This window comes from Balaenoptera borealis (assembly GCF_965194805.1).
Source record: "Balaenoptera borealis genome assembly, chromosome: 7".
NCBI lineage: Eukaryota > Metazoa > Chordata > Mammalia > Artiodactyla > Balaenopteridae > Balaenoptera > Balaenoptera borealis.
The window spans coordinates 93,180,405-93,191,373 of NC_138864.1; the positions used below are offsets into that span (position 1 = coordinate 93,180,405).

At 39.8% G+C, this 10,969-nt stretch overlaps 1 pseudogene across 1 annotated transcript; it reads right to left on the reverse strand.

The window, feature by feature from the left end:
• Window positions 1-6: 6 nt before the first annotated feature.
• On the reverse strand, window positions 7-10,438 carry LOC309631943 (stress-induced-phosphoprotein 1 pseudogene; annotated as a pseudogene). The gene has a single exon. The product of its transcript is annotated as a stress-induced-phosphoprotein 1 pseudogene (transcript).
• Window positions 10,439-10,969: the final 531 nt, after the last annotated feature.

Genomic DNA, 10,969 nt, shown 5'->3' on the forward strand with positions numbered 1-10,969 from the left:
ATGATATCAGTTATGATGATAGCCATGTTTATTCAATGAACTTCATTAACTAGAGATTTTTGGGGGGTCATGTACTGAGAAGAGCATCTTATGCAGACTGCATCTTTAAACTCTGTCTTTTGAAAAGAAATCATTTCAACTTGCTTACGAAAGAAGTAATGTTCAATTATTCTGGACACAGAGCAGAGTGTTTGGTGGTTGTTTTTGCCGTTTAACATAACTCTCAGTGACTTCTGGTTTCTCCATTTCGGTGACAATTTGTACTGGTTACCTAGTGCAGTTTACATTCTGATAAGCACATAGATAGAATAAACAAATTACACTTTTGAATTCATTGTTGTATAAGATAGGTACTTCTAAAAATGAATCTGGTTCTAAACCGGTTCTAACCAGTTTGGTTTTTAGAAGTTTTGCCTTTTTAGCAACTGTCATACTATGAAGAGATCTCATTTTATTAACCAGTATTGTATTAAGGAGAAATTAAGTGTGAAATGTATGCTGAGTTATAAAGAGCATAGAAATGACTTCCTGGCTAAAAAAATGTACCCTACCACCCTGACTTGGGCTCTGATGGCTAGAAAGGGTCAAGCATTAAATCTGTATCTTCCAGACTTCCCTGGTGGCACAGTGGTTAAGAATCCACCTGCCAATGCAGGGGACACGGGTTCGGGCCCTGGTCTGGGAAGATCCCACATGCCGTGGAGCAACTAAGCCCGTGCACCACAACTACTGAGGCTGCGCTCTAGAGCCCTCGAGCCACAACTACTGAGCCCACGTGCTACAACTACTGAAGCCCACGCACTTAGAGCCTGTGCTCCAAAACGAGAAGCCACCACAATGAGAAGCCCACACACCACAACGAAGAGTAGCCCCCCGCTCGCTGCAACTAGAGAAAGCCCGCACACAGCAACGAAGACCCAATGCAGCCAAAAAAATAAAAATAAAAATAAAAATTAATTAATTTTTTTAAAGTCTGTATCTTCCATCAACAATTCAGCATCATGTTCCATTTTATACTGTAACCCATTTTCCTAAATTTCCTTCCATCCACTGCTCTTGAAAGAAGGAGTGGAGAGAGAGAGTTGAAGGGCTTAGTATTCCTGTGGAACAGGTCTAAGTTGAATGCTGTAATGGGAGATACTGGGGCCTGAACATCTTCAGCACAAGGACTGAGTCTCACAGAGGTCATGATGAGAATGATTAAATGCTTTGGCAACCACATGGTGCTGCAGAGAGCTGTTAGAAGGCGAGCTGGGCACCGGTCCTTGATCTTGACTTCCCCACTCTTCAGCCTTCCCCTAGAGGAGCTCGGTTTTGTCCTGGCTTCTGAGAGGATCTACATTCTACATCCTGCTGACTAGCACATTTCTTTTTCTAAAAACAGGTACAAAGTTTATTTATTTTATTTTTATTTTTTTATTAGCTATCTATTTTATACATATTAGTATATACATGTCAATCCCAATCTCCCAATTCATCACACCACCCCCACCCTGCTTTCCCCCCTTGGTGTCCATACGTTTGTTCTCTACATCTTTGTCTCTATTTCTGCCTTGCAAACTGGCTCACCAGTACCATTTTTCTAGATTCCTCATATATGCGTTAATATACAGTAGACTCCCACATTTTAAAAAAATATTTATTTATTTATTTATTTGGCTGTGTTGGGTCTTAGTTGCGGGTCTTAGTTCCTCCTCGGCATGTGGGATCTTAGTTCCCCAACCAGGGATCTAACCCTCATCCCCTGCATTGGAAGGCAGATTCTTAACCACTGGACCACCAGGGAAGTCCCGACTCCCACATTTTTAATACCAACCCAAATCTCTCTTCTGAGCTGCAATTCCATATAATCTCGCTGCCTATTCAATATCTCCACTTGAATGTCTCCGGAGGCACAGGTTGCAGCAGTGAACAAAAAAGGCCAAAAAAAATCTGTCATCCTGGAACTCATATTCTAGCCCATACTCAAACACGTCCCAAACTGAAATCATATACCTTAAACCTGTCCAAGCCATTCAGTTGCTCTGGTTAAAAACCACATCTCATTAGCTTTACATGTAAGGTATTTTTCCTCTTCAGTACCAACACAATCATCCAAGAAATCCATCATTTCTCTCCTAGGCATCTATAAAAGGCCCCTAATAGTGCTCCTTCATCCACTTTTGTTCTCCCCCCACCCCATCTAAGTCAAATGGTTACTTTGTTTCATTTTCCAGGAGTGATCCTTTTAAAGTACAAAGTTGATCATGGCAATCCCTTGCTTAAAAATACTTCAAATGCAACTTGAATAAAATTCAGAGCCTACTAGACTCAGCAGGATCTGGCTCCAGCTTTCTTTTGCAGCTTTCTCCCCTTTATGCTCTGAGTTCCAGACACAGTGACATTCTGTGGGTTCCTAACTATGCCAAAATCCTTTTCACTCTAGTGACACACTTCTTCTTCCGTTTGTCTCTTAACTCCTAATCATTATTAGGTCTCAGGCTGAGCATCGTTTTTGCTAGGCTACAGTTCCTGCCAGATTACCAGTCCCTTTATGTGTACATTTGTAGCATTTTTTTTCTTATGCTTGCTAGCACTGTAATTAATTACTTGTGTGATGATCTGTTTAATGTCTCTCTTCACCATTAGGCTGTAAGCTCCATTAGGGTAGGAAATTTATCCATCTTTTAAACCACAGAATTTCCAGTGATATCACAGTGAAAATAGTAGGCACTCACTGACTATGTGTTATATTTATTCAATATAAGGAAAGGCTACAACTCCTTCAAGTAAGCCAGTATTATAACAACTAATAAGAAATAAAAACTCATCATTAAGAGGGTTATTATGGGAAAGGAAGGAATTCTACTGGACTAATTAGAAAAAATTTAAATAAAATTTTTATTTTCCGGATAAGGATAGTGAATTAATACAAAATGCTACAGGGGAAAATGAATGTTGATAATACATAACTGATAGGAACAAAGAAAGACATCGTAGCAGCTCCAACCTGGATAGAATGAGGAGGGAAATGTCATCAATGATGAGAAGTGACTTTTGTCTGTATGAAAGAAACTGAAGACCTCACAGTGATTATACATAGGACTTCTAGGGACCTTCCTGCACCAAATATCTTGGGAGCTATGATCTCTTGCATTCAGATATTCAGATGTGGTGGAATAGAGTTGCGTAGAGAATAGTATGAAATACTCAACTGGAGTGGCTGGGACCCTAGGCAGCTGGTATGTGGAGAAAGCAGAAAACACTGAATAGTTTGCCTGCAGGTTAGATGCCTGTGATGACTTTTAAATCCGGTTTAGGATGCATAAATATTTCATGAACTGAAAAGCTTTAAGTCTAGGAGTGGCCCTGTACTGGTTGAACGTGATTGTCTCCTGCACGGAACTCCTGTTGACTTCAGATTTCAAGAGAACAGATTTGGGCCAAAATTACTTGCTGTGCAGTAATGATTTCATAATTGGAATATTATGTCTCAAGGTTTAGAACCTTCTAAATTATTCAAAAATCTTCTGAAATTTTTAGTTTTCAGCTTCAAAGGATACAGTTTATTTTGTTTTGGGGAAGAGAACATGTATCTGTATTTCTGAGGCCTTGTTCTTTTATAAAAATAAATCAAGATAAATAGGTTTACATACTTGGGAACATGGGGAGAACGTTTCTGTATTTTAATCCCAAAACGTTGAGTAAAACATTCAGAGTCTGCTCAGTGCCAAATATTACATCAGTAGACCATGAAAACACTACAGGTACTGAGCTCCTAGGTCAACGTTAAAAATAGTTGTGAAGTTTTAAGCTGCTTTTATTAATAAATTGCTTTTTTTTTTCAAAGACACCTTGATAATAATGCACTGTCACCTTTTCTCATTAATTAAGCTATGATAAGAGGATCTGAATAGACTTCTAGTTTCCTATTCCTGTAAAAGAACTAAGCTTGAACAAAGATGTATTTTCTTTATCTTTCTCTTGTCTGGTCAGTACTAACAATAAACAGAGCTAATTTTCTTTTTTTTTTTTTTAAACATGTAACCATGCCGGACTGGCTTGTGTTGTTGGTGAAGGGGTCATGGAGCTAATAGTGTGAAGACACTTGGGCCTGAGGTTGGGAAGAACACCCTCCCCTCCACATACATGCCTACTCCCTGCCCCCAAATCACCAACTATGCGAGAGCAGCTGGGACAGCGACTGAGCGCCAGGGGTGGGACACGTGAAACCCCGGGGCAGCAGGAGAGACCGTGTGTGTGCTAGGAGGGCCCAGAGGCCACACAAATGACTCCAGTACAAGTTTCTCTATCTTCCACATAGGTCTGTATAAGCATAGAGAGAAGATGTTCGCCTTTTCCCTTTCTCTCCCTTCTGCTCTATGCTGCTTGCCACAGTTCCAGCTCCTTTTTCCACATGAGGGTGAAGGGAAGGGATATGATGAGCAAGTCATCACTGAATTGCAATCAGACCCACATCCAGCAGCTTCTGGATCTGCTGCACTATTACAGGATTCTTTATGTGTCCACTGAGTGCCTGGGGGTCCTTCTGCATCTGTTGCAGGATGAGCCACGTGGCCAGGTCACTCATCTGCTGCACCTTGGCCATGGCCCATCGCTTCACATCTTCAGGGCTGTCACGTTGGTTGTACAGGACCATCATGTAGCCATGGTAAACATCTGCTACCTCCTTACAATGGAGTCCAGGTCTAGTGCCTTCTGGCTGACATCCATGGCTTCTGTACGGTCCTTCACTGCTTCTTAGGGCAGCTGCTTTCCATGTATAACCCTTGGTGAGGGTCAGTTCTAGCTGGATACATTCCTCACAGTCCTTGAGTGGCAGCTGAAACTCCAGGAGTTTGATGAAGCAGGTAGCTCGATTGCTGTACAATTTGGTATCTCTTGGGGTCCTGTTCGATGGCTTCTGTGTAGTGCTTCCTGGCCTGGGGATACTTCCAAAGCCAGGCCAGGGTTTATGTAGTCTAGCCACTCTCGCTCCTTCAGGATTTTCTCTGCCTGTTGGCATTTCTTGAGCACATCCGGGGTTCAGTGCTCTGCCAGAGATTTGTAGAAATGGATGGCATCCTTGTACTTTCCTTCTTTGAAACAGGCTCTGTCAATTTGACATAAGCTTTGGCAATCTGTTGATGATAGTCTTCTTGCTTCTCTAGCCCCTCTTCAATGGCCTTCTCACAAAGCTCCTGACATTCACTCTAGTCGCCCTTTGTGAAATACATGGCCGCTTGATTGGTCATGTGAGTCATGTTGGTGGGGTCCTGGCCGTTGGTTCTGTCATACTGTTTCAAGGCTGTGTCAAAGTCTTTTTTCTTACAGGCATCCTTCCCCAACTTTTTCTTTCAGTGCCTGCTTATTATTCTCTGGAATGTCTTCTTCCATTGGCTCTGGCTTGGTCTCCTTTTAGGGAGAAGGTGGTGGTGGAGGTGTCTCAACTTCTTCCTCCTCATCCATACTGCCCAGATAGCCTCGAAGGAGACACTGAGGGTAGTCACGATCTGGGGATGTTGCAGTTTTGCCCAGGTCAGACAGCCTGTTAGACATTGTTCTATCAGTTCCTGGTAGGTAGGATCCATGAGCAGTGTCCTTGACCTGGGATCACTCTCCAACTTCTGGTACAGATCGGGCATGTTGAAAGCATTCTTGAATTTCCTCTCTGCTGACTGAGGCTCCGTATTCTGTAAACCCTCTTTGAGCTGAGGATCGTTTGCTTCATGTTTTAAACCCTTGTCATAGGTTCGAGTGGCAGATTTATATAAGTTTAAGAACTCAAGAGCTGCTGCTTTTTGGGAATAGCCTTTGCCCCAGTCAGGTTTTAAGTCAATGATTTTGCAACCATCCTCATAAGCCTTCTGGCGGTCTCTGTTCTTGGTGTAGGATGCTGAGTGATTGCTGGAGAGCACATGGGCCTGGGGATCTGACTTACCGCCTCAGAGCAGCACTGTAATGCACCATCCATGTTGCCAGCACTCAGGGCCTTATTGCCCTTCACTTTAGCTCATTTACCTGCTCCATAGCCTGGCAGCAAACCCCATTCAACAGACTTGATCTGCTCCCTGTTCCCAGCCTAGAAGTTTTTAAAAGATAATTCCTCGCCACTCTTGGAAAACAGTTTGGCAGTTTCTTAAACTAAACATGCAACTACCATAATATCCAGCAGTTGTACTCTTGGGTGTTTATCCCAGAAAAATAAAAACTTATCCTCACGTAAAAACTTGTAAACAAATGTCTATAACAGCTTTATTCGGAATAGCCAAAAACTGGAAATAAACATTCTTTCGTGGGTGAATGACTAAAGAAACTGGAATTCATAACCTTGAATACTACTCAGTAATAAAAAGAAATGGATTATTGATACGTGCAACAATTTGAATGAATCTCCAGGGAATTGTGATGAGTGAAAAAAACCCAATCCAAAAAGGTTACATAATATCTGTGTGATTCCATCATACAACAGTCTTGAAATGACAAAATTATACAAATTGAGGAGACATTAGTGGTTGCCAGGGGTCAGGGACAGGGCAGGGAGTGGAGTGGGAGGTACAGTGGGGAAGGGAGTTGAGTGTGATTATGAAAGGGCAACATAGGGATCCTTGTCATAATGAAAATATTCCATATCATTGTTTACCCCTCCACTTGCCAATGGACATTTGGATCTTATGTCTCTTAAAGTAATTATAAGAAAAGAAAAGGAATATTTATACACTTTTTTATAGTTACCCACATATTTACCATTTCTGGTGCTCTTTGTTTCTTCCTGTGGATTCAAGTCACCATCCTGAGTCATTTCTTAGTAGTCTGAAGGACTTTCTTTAGTAAATATTTGTTAGGTAGATCTAAGTTCTCTCAAAGTTTGCCAGGTATAGATTTCTTGGTTGATAGTTTTTTCTTCCAGCATTTTAAATATGCTATTCCTCTGTCCTCTGCACTCCACTGTTAAGGTAATCCTAAGTAAATTTGGCTTCTACCTTCTTTTTGAACTCAAATTCCAGGTCCTTCCTGCCTCATAATCTTGGCCCTTATATTGCCCTTTTTTCTGGACTCCTTGGCCATATGTTTCATTATACAGCAGTCCTGAAAACCCCTGAGCCTTGGTGATTGTACTTTCCTATAATGAATGGACTAATCTGTGGAAGAAAAAGTGAACTTTACTTGTCCATAACAACAATGGTGTTGCTGTGGCTTGTCAGAAAGCTGAAAGTTAAATTTCATGCAAAAAATAATCACTGACTCTTAATATAATCACCTTTCTTTATGGAACTAGCAGTCTTTCTAACAACTTTAAAATTTTTTTGTTTTTAAATATTCTGATAGTGAATTATTAAAGAAACCAGATTTCCAATTGGGTTTAGTTTTTAAGCTTCTAGGACCACAATCCTCATTTTATTTACCAAACTATCATATAGAAAAATTAGCACTGGGGGGTGATTTGGAGCTTTCCTACCCATGTGTGATTCATGCAATCATGGGCCTGACTAACATAGTCCATTTACACATCCAAAGGAAGCAAATTACAATCTTTACAATAAGTATTTTACCAAAAATTAAAAAGGGAATAAAACAATGCTTTACATGCTTCTTTGTTAAAAGAAACATTATATTTAACAAAAATTGGATATTATGGGAAGACCTTTGCCTTAATAGCTCAGGAAGAGTGTGTGACTGTCTTAAGAGGCTTACTGCTTCACGTAAGTAAACATGTTAAGAGACACTGCCTGGTATCCATTAAGATCTAGTCAGGAGACTGCAGTCAGACTAGTCACTTAACAGAGAAAATAGAACATGTAAGTAATTATCAATTAGGTATAAAGTTAATTGGGTGACTGAAAAGGCAAAAAAGAGAAAATGAGGAAGCAGCTACCTCCCTTAGAGCTGGAAGAACAAAGGAAAGATCTTGGACGTATTTAAAACTTGTCTCTCTCTCTCACACACACACACCTACACACACAGAGCACGATTGGCAAAGCTTAATAGGGAGCCAGCTGGCAAAGAGGTTTGCAAAGTCCCCACTCCAGTATCACGTAAAACAGCTGGAAGGAGAGTCAAAATCTTAGTAACTGGCGCATTTCTTTAATCCTAAATAAAACCTTTTCCCTACCTATCCAGTTTCCCCTTTGCCTAAGACTACCAGAATGTTCTGATATGAAATAATCAAATGTTATTTTGGCTTATGTTTTCTGACAATTTTAACAAATGTTGATTCAAAGTTGACTTTTGCTTTTTTATTATTAGGAGGGATAAGTACGAAAGAAGGGAACGATTACTTTTCATTTCCATAATGGACACAGTTTTATTGTTGACTGTCTCAAATATGTTGGCAATATGTGGAGTATAAATTGTAAATAAAGAAAACTCAGTTGTCCCAACTAATAAAAGAGATTCTCAACATTTCCCCAATTGTCTAACTTGGGGATGGGGGGTACGATTTTAATAGCGAATATTTCAAGCTAGATAGTAAGACACAATGGAAGAAAGAGGAGATAGTTTGAGCAGACACAGCATTTCTTCAATCTCAACTGCATTTCTTACTCACCTGAGGGCCACCAGTCTAAAGGAATGCCTGCCAACTTCAGGATAGAAAAGCCATTTGGGAGATACAGAAAATGACAAAGTACATACATATTTAAAGTAAGAAAAAAAAGCTAAGATTTCTTTAAATGAAAAGCAAGATGGAAATAATTTTACTCTGAAAACCTTCAGAGAATTAGGAGGAGTCTTCAGTTTTTTCCCTTTAACTGATATTTTTAAAACTAACAGCTTCTTTGTCAATCTAGATTTGAAAGAATCTTTAAAATTGCTGCAAAAAATATATACTGATACATCTTACATGGTAGTACTTAACATGAAACAGGATGCTTTTACTTACTCTAAGGAAAGCTTGTTACATAAGTGCATTTAAACATAGAACCCTCCTCCCTGACATCAAAAAAAAAAAAAAAATATATATATATAAATTCCTAAGGCTCCTGAAACTCTTGAGTTTAAAATTTTGAGGGATTAGGGAAATGTAGGTTATTCTCCACTTTTCCTCCCCAAGAATGGTGGTTTTCAACATAACATAGTCTTGCAGAAGGGAAGGGTAGAAAGGTATGAGTTATACAGAATTTTTCCTTGTCAACTTTGATATTCTCCCCTCTCACACACCAGGTTTAGAACCTGGTGGAAAAAAGCAAACATGGAGGTAGAGAACTGCAATATCTGAAAATATGTTACCCTTTAAAAAAAGATTTTCCATCTGATGATGTTTATGATTATTTTATTGTTTTGCATTATAAGCTATCCTACATAATGATAAGAAGAGCGCTGATAACATCAACCATCACCAAAAAGATAATCCTCATTCATAACTGGGGATTAAAATGGCCCATCAAGGCAGGCAGCTCAGTGTAGCTGGAATCTGACACAAGGAACATAGATCGCACAAAACAGTAGACTAGGAATGAGGACAAAATTTAATTAGGCAAGGACTAGTCTCCGCTGAGACGAAGCCGAATGACATGGAGATCAGAACTTGTGGGGCTGCATTCACAGCAGGCACAGGAGGCAGTGGACCTGCCAGCAGCCAAGAACTGCCCGAGGCTGTGGTGCCTCTCTCCGAGAGAGCCCTGCGAATACGCTCTTGTTGCTCATTTTTCTAAAATACAGCCAAAAAAGGCTCTTGTTGCCAGGTTACCAGCCCAGCAGAGGGCTTTTTCTTTTCCTTTTCCTTTTTCTATTTCTGCAATTTCGAATGCCCTTGACTTGGAAAAACAGTCTATGAACCAACCCGGTTTCCACATTATCTTAACATCGTCACCCCATATATCTCCTGTATTAACTTATCTATGTTAGAAAAACTTTGTTATAATGGATGGACCTGGAGATTATCACAGTAAAGTAAGCCAGACAGAGACAGACAAATATTATATATATCACTTATATGTGGAATCTAAAAAGAAATAATACAAATGAATTTACAAAACAGAAACAGTCTCACAGGCATAGAAAAAAAAATATGGTTACCAAAGGGGAAAGGGGTTGGGTTAGGAGTATGGGATTAACAGATACACACCACTATATATATGGTAGAAAAACAATAAGGATTTACTGTATAGCACAGGAAACTATATTCAATATCTTGTAATAACTTAGAAAAGAATCTGGGACTTCCCTGGTGGCACAGTGGTTAAGAATCCGTCTGCCAATGCAGGGAACACGGGTTCAACCCCTGGTCCGGGAAGATCCCACATGCTGCGGAGCAACTAAACGCGTGGACCACAACTACTGAGCCTGTGCTCTTGAGCCCGTGCTCTGCAACAAGAGAAGCCACTGCAATGAGAAGCCCGCGTACTGCAACGAAGAGTAGCCCTCACTGGCCGCAACTAGAGAAAGCCCGTGAGCAGCAACGAAGACCCAACACAGCCAAAAATAAATTAAATAAATAATTTAAAAAAAAGAAAAGAATCTAAGTGTGTATATATATATATATATATATATATATATATATATATACACACACACAACTGATTCACTTTGCTGTACATCTGAAACTAACAATATTGTAAATCAGCTATGCTTCAGTTAAAAATAAAAGAAAAAAAGAAAACTGTTATAGAACAGACTATCAGAATATCTGTTGATATTTGAGGTCTCAAATTTTTAAGGCAAAACTTTTCACAAATATATAAAAGGGATGTAGAACTATATTGAACCCTTGGCATTTTCAGAATATTTGTAGTGTCCTCTGCCCTCATTTTCACAGAAGTCCACATCATGTGCTGATTTAAATGAAGATAATTCCATTGTATTCTATAAAGTTGTTGTGAGGATTAAATGATATAAAGTAGAGCACTGAGCAAGACTTTAAGTGTCAGAGTGAAAGTCTGCAGGTCAGTCTTCTGTTAGAAAGGGAAGAACCCACTGATGGTTCACTAATCCAATTAATGAGCAGCTCCATTTTAAAGATTCTTTGAGGCTTCCTGCAATATACTAGAAT